This window comes from Pseudophryne corroboree, chromosome 10 (assembly GCF_028390025.1).
Source record: "Pseudophryne corroboree isolate aPseCor3 chromosome 10, aPseCor3.hap2, whole genome shotgun sequence".
Taxonomy (NCBI): domain Eukaryota; kingdom Metazoa; phylum Chordata; class Amphibia; order Anura; family Myobatrachidae; genus Pseudophryne; species Pseudophryne corroboree.
In genome coordinates, this window is record NC_086453.1 from 167,705,905 (window position 1) to 167,711,674 (window position 5,770).

Sequence of the window (5,770 nt, forward strand, 5' to 3'; positions counted from 1 at the left end):
TACTTGAAAACTGGAGAGAAAGAAAGCTCTTGTGTGGGCGCACTCTTGAGAGAAAAGAGAAGAAAAAATTCTTCAGATGTGAATCGAGAAGATAATTTAAAACATATGTTTATTTAACAATTGATTAAAAAGTTATTACTATCCCACTGTGATCAAAAGAAAAAGATTTTTTCATTACATTTTTTTATTTTTTTATTATTTATATCAAATATGAAAAATATGCGAAAAATTAGGAATGTTCTGGTCTAAATAATCACACGAGACGGATTAGAAAGGTTGCAGACACCTGATAGTCTGGCACCCGTTTCTCCTGACCAGCACAGAAATTCTGTGTTAATAAGACCAAGCAGAGAGATCCAATGTTATGTCTTTGCAAGACCACTGAAGGGGTCAATACTGGACAGATTACCGGTCACCTGTTGTTCATATGGCACAATTTGTCAACATATCTTACACATTCCTGAACGTTTGTTAGAAGACGTAGAAATTGAAGGAAGAGAAGAGAAAAGCAAAAGAAAAAAGGCCCAAATTGGGTATAAAGATGGGGAAAAGGAAGGAGTGAATAATGGTGATGCTGCTGTTGGTGTCCACCCTTCAAATGAAGGGGAATAGTGTCCTACTCTACAACACCAGGTATTCCCAGGGAGTCTCCTCTCGGGTACTGACCTGGCCCACCGCTGTTTGGCTTCCAAGATCGGACGAAATCGGGCATTGACAGCGTGGTATGATAGTAAAGAGGCTATCTACCAATGAGAGTGCAGGTGTTGTAGAGTAGGACACTATTCCCCTTCATTTGAAGGGTGGACACCAAGAGCAGCAGTCGGCTACTGAAGAGAACACGTTCTGGGTAACATCTGAAAGGCTTCGATCTCCAGATATGGCTTGATAAAAGAATTCAGCACCAGAGCCGGGAGTCGAGGAGTTACACTAACAAGAGGAGGGACGTGGTAAAAAATACTTATAACCTATATGACATGGCCATGTTCTAATCTTTAACAAATAAGCTGAAAACAATTAATGGACAGTTAAGCCTATAAATTCACACGCTTCTCCATGATACTGCTTACTAATAATTTCTGAATGGAACTTTAAGTTAGCACCTGTTTCTAGATCTGGATACAAAGTTACTAATTCTGTGTGCTCTTGCATGAAAATTTTCAATGTTGCCGTAAATGGAACTGACAAGTAGCAGCTGAATACAAATCATCTAACATAAGAGAGCTCTCTATAAGGATACAATTGTATAATTAAACAATATATACAGAAGGACTGTATATGGTTTATGTATGTTTTTGTTCTGTATATGGGAAGGCAGTTATGTGGGTATCATTATGCATAAATATGTACTAGTAGTATTTAATATATAGGAGAGAAGTGTTGATGTCATATAAGGGTTAATAGTCATTAATAGCTTTGACCAACTGCAAGGTACTGAGAAAGGAATCCTTTCTTTAATTGATTTTTTATTGCTTTTTAATGGAAAATTAAAATTAAAGAAAATACCAAATGAGAATGAAATAAAGAAATTATTTGTTTTTAATACCACTTGCCAGCACTTTTTATTTTTCTTCTTTTGTGTTTTTTTAAAGTGTTGAGTATTCCCTGCATAATAGAAAGCGCCAGGTGACACTCTGGGGTAAATTTACTAAGGTCCCGATTTTGAGCGAGATGCCGTTTTTTCATCAAAGTGTCATCTCGGTAATTTACTAAACGCAAATCACGGCAGTGATGAGGGCATTCGTATTTTTTTGGAAGTCCAAGAAAAAAATTACGAATGAATACACCATCGGTCAAAACGCGGCTGTTTAAGTATGAATCTCGGTCATTTACTAAGAAGTGCAAAGCAAAAAAAAATAAAACACTGCCGTGAAAAATTACAACTCGTAAAAAAGTGCAATAAAAAAACAGACCTGCTTTTTTTTACCGTGATTGGATAGGCATGCACAGATCCATGAGATCCGTACATGTATATCAGTGGGAAGGGGTGGGAAAGTGGTTATTTTCCAAAAAAAAAATGCGTGGGGTCCCCCCTCCTAACCATAACCAGCCTCGGGCTCTTTGAGCCGACCCTGGTTGCAGAAATATGGGAAAAAAATGACAGGGGTTCCCCCATATTTAAGCAATCAGCATCGGGCTCTGCGCCTGGTCCTGGTTCCAAAAATACGGGGGACAAAAAGAGTAGGGGTCCCCCGTATTTTTAAAACCAGCACCGGGCTCCACTAGCTGGACAGATAATGCCACAGCCGGGGGTCACTTTTATATAGTGCCCTGCGGCCGTGGCATCAAAAATCCAACTAGTCACCCCTGGCCGGGGTACCCTGGGGGAGTGGGGACCCCTTCAATCAAGGGGTCCCCCCCCCAGCCACCCAAGGGCCAGGGGTGAAGCCCGAGGCTGTCCCCCCATCCAATTGGCTGCGGATGGGGGGCTGATAGCCTTTTGTGAAAATGAAAAGATATTGTTTTTAGTAGCAGTACTACAAGGCCCAGCAAGCCTCCCCCGCATGCTGGTACTTGGAGAACCACAAGTACCAGCATGCGACGGAAAAACGGGCCCGCTGGTACCTGTAGTACTACTACTAAAAAAATACCCAAAAAAAGACAAGACACACACACCTTGAAAGTAAAGTTTTATTACATACATCCACACAAACATACATACATACTTACCTTATGTTCACACGAGGGTCGGTCCTCTTCTCCAGTAGAATCCATGGGGTACCTGTTGAATAAATTCTACTCACCAGATCCAGGGTCCCAGGCTCCTCGTAGCATCCATTTGTAATCCACGTACTTGCATAAAATAAAAAAACGGAGAGCCGAGCCACACACTGAAAGGGGACCCATGTTTGCACATGGGCCCCCTTTCCCCGAATGCCAGAAACCCACTCTGACTGATGTCTAAGTGGGTTTCTTCAGCCAATCAGGGAGCGCCACGTTGTAGCACCCTCCTGATCGGCTGTGTGCTCCTGTACTGTCTGACAGGCGGCACACGGCAGTGTTACAATGTAGCGCCTATGCGCTCCATTGTAACCAATGGTGGGAACTTTCTGCTCAGCGGTGAGGTCACTTTCGGTCAACCGCAGGGCAGAAAGTTCCCACCATTGGTTACAATGGAGCGCATAGGCGCTACATTGTAACACTGCCGTGTGCCGCCTGTCAGACAGTACAGGAGCACACAGCCGATCAGGAGGGTGCTACAACGTGGCGCTCCCTGATTGGCTGAAGAAACCCACTTAGACATCAGTCAGAGTGGGTTTCTGGCATTCGGGGAAAGGGGGCCCATGTGCAAACATGGGTCCCCTTTCAGTGCGTGGCTCGGCTCTCCGTTTTTTTATTTTATTCAAGTACGTGGATTACAAATGGATGCTACGAGGAGCCTGGGACCCTGGATCTGGTGAGTAGAATTTATTCAACAGGTACCCCATGGATTCTACTGGAGAAGAGGACCGACCCTCGTGTGAACGTAAGGTAAGTATGTATGTATGTTTGTGTGGATGTATGTAATAAAACTTTACTTTCAAGGTGTGTGTGTCTTGTCTCTTTTTGGGTATTTTTTTAGTAGTAGTACTACAGGTACCAGCGGGCCCGTTTTTCCGTCGCATGCTGGTACTTGTGGTTCTCCAAGTACCAGCATGCGGGGGAGGCTTGCTGGGCCTTGTAGTACTGCTACTAAAAACAATATCTTTTCATTTTCACAAAAGGCTATCAGCCCCCCATCCGCAGCCAATTGGATGGGGGGGACAGCCTCGGGCTTCACCCCTGGCCCTTGGGTGGCTGGGGGGGGGACCCCTTGATTGAAGGGGTCCCCACTCCCCCAGGGTACCCCGGCCAGGGGTGACTAGTTGGATTTTTGATGCCACGGCCGCAGGGCACTATATAAAAGTGACCCCCGGCTGTGGCATTATCTGTCCAGCTAGTGGAGCCCGGTGCTGGTTGTAAAAATACGGGGGACCCCTACTCTTTTTGTCCCCCGTATTTTTGGAACCAGGACCAGGCGCAGAGCCCGATGCTGGTTGCTTAAATATGGGGGAACCCCTGTCATTTTTTTCCCCATATTTCTGCAACCAGGGTCGGCTCAAAGAGCCCGAGGCTGGTTATGCTTAGGAGGGGGGACCCCACGCATTTTTTTTCTCCGTTTTACCGTGTTTATTTAAAAAAAAAAAAAAATGAACCCCAGCACGGATCACACAGATCCGGCCGAGATTCATTGTGATAAAGTCGGCAGTGTTTTGCTAATCACTGCCATAAAAAATGGGAAAAAAACACGAATGACATCGACATCGGAACAAATGAAAAATCCGAATACGACAGCTTAGTAAATTATGCGTAATAAATTCAAAAAGTTGCAGTTTTACACTTTCGATGTCATTCGTGATTGAACTTTGACCTTTTTCCGAAAATTACGAATGTTAGTAAATTTACCCCTCTGTCTTTTGATCCAATTATGGTTCAAGTGGTACTACTACTGTGGGCATTATATGTACAAACAGTGCTACTGCTGTACAAGCAGTGCAGTATAAGGGGCATTACTATTGTCAGCATTATGTATAACCACCACCACTACGAGTGGCATTATAAGTGTAAGTGGTAGTACTGTGGCCGTTATGTATCAGGGCCACTATTACTGTGGGCATTACGTGTACAAGTGGAATTACTGTGGTTATTATGTATAAGGGGTGCTACTACTTTGGGCATTTATGAGTGAAAGCATCACTATTACTGTGGCCATTATGCATATTAGTGGCTCTACTACTGTAGGCATTATGTATATAAAGTGCACTTATATGGGCATTAATAGGGGTGCTTCTACAGTGGGCATTATGTGTATACACAGTGCTACTGCAGTGGGCATTATGTGTAAAGTGGCGTTACTACTGTTGGCATTACATGTGTAAGTGGCAGTAAAGTGAGCATTATCTGTATAAGCAGAAATACCCTGTGGACTTTATGTGATTAAGGGGTGCTACTGCTCTGGGCATTATGTGTGTAATCAACACTACTACTGTGGACATTAAGTGTGTAAGTGGCACTGGGTCATTACTACTGTGGGCATTTTGTGTATAAGTGGTACTACTATGGGCATTATGTATAAGAGGCACTACAACTGTGGGCATTATGTGTATAAGTGTATATAATTAGCTGTACAGTGGGAATTATGTTTATACTTGGTACTACTACTGTGGGCATTATTTTTATAAGTGGCACTACTGTGGACATTATATATAAGGGTCATTACTACTATGGGCATTATGTTTATAAGCAGCACATCTACTGTGGGCATTATGTATATAAGTCGCTATTCTATGGGCATTATGTGTACAAGTGGCAATACTACTGTGGGCATAATGTGTACAAGTGGCACTACTACGGTGGGCATTATGTGTATAAACAGTGCTACTACTGTACAAATAGTGCAGTATAAGTAGCGCTACTACTGTGAACATTATGTATAAGTGCCACTACTATGAGTGGCATTATAAGTATAAGTGGCACTACTGTGGACATTATGTTTCAGGGGCACTACTACTGTGGGCATTATGTGTACAAGTGAAACTACTGTGTGCATTATGAGTATAATTGGTGCTACTGCTATTGGCATTATGTGTATAAATGTTGCTAATGTGGGCATTATGTATAAGAGGTGCTACTACTGTGGGCATTCTGAGTGAAAGCAGCACTGTTATTGTGGGCATTATGCGTATTAGTGTCACTACTACTGTAGGCATTATGTATTTAAGGGGCATTTCTGTGGACATTATGAATAAGGGGT

The 5,770-nt window shown here is 43.0% G+C and overlaps 1 pseudogene; it reads right to left on the reverse strand.

Moving 5' to 3' along the window:
• Positions 1 to 618: 618 nt before the first annotated feature.
• Positions 619 to 736, reverse strand: LOC134968197 (5S ribosomal RNA; annotated as a pseudogene).
• Positions 737 to 5,770: the final 5,034 nt, after the last annotated feature.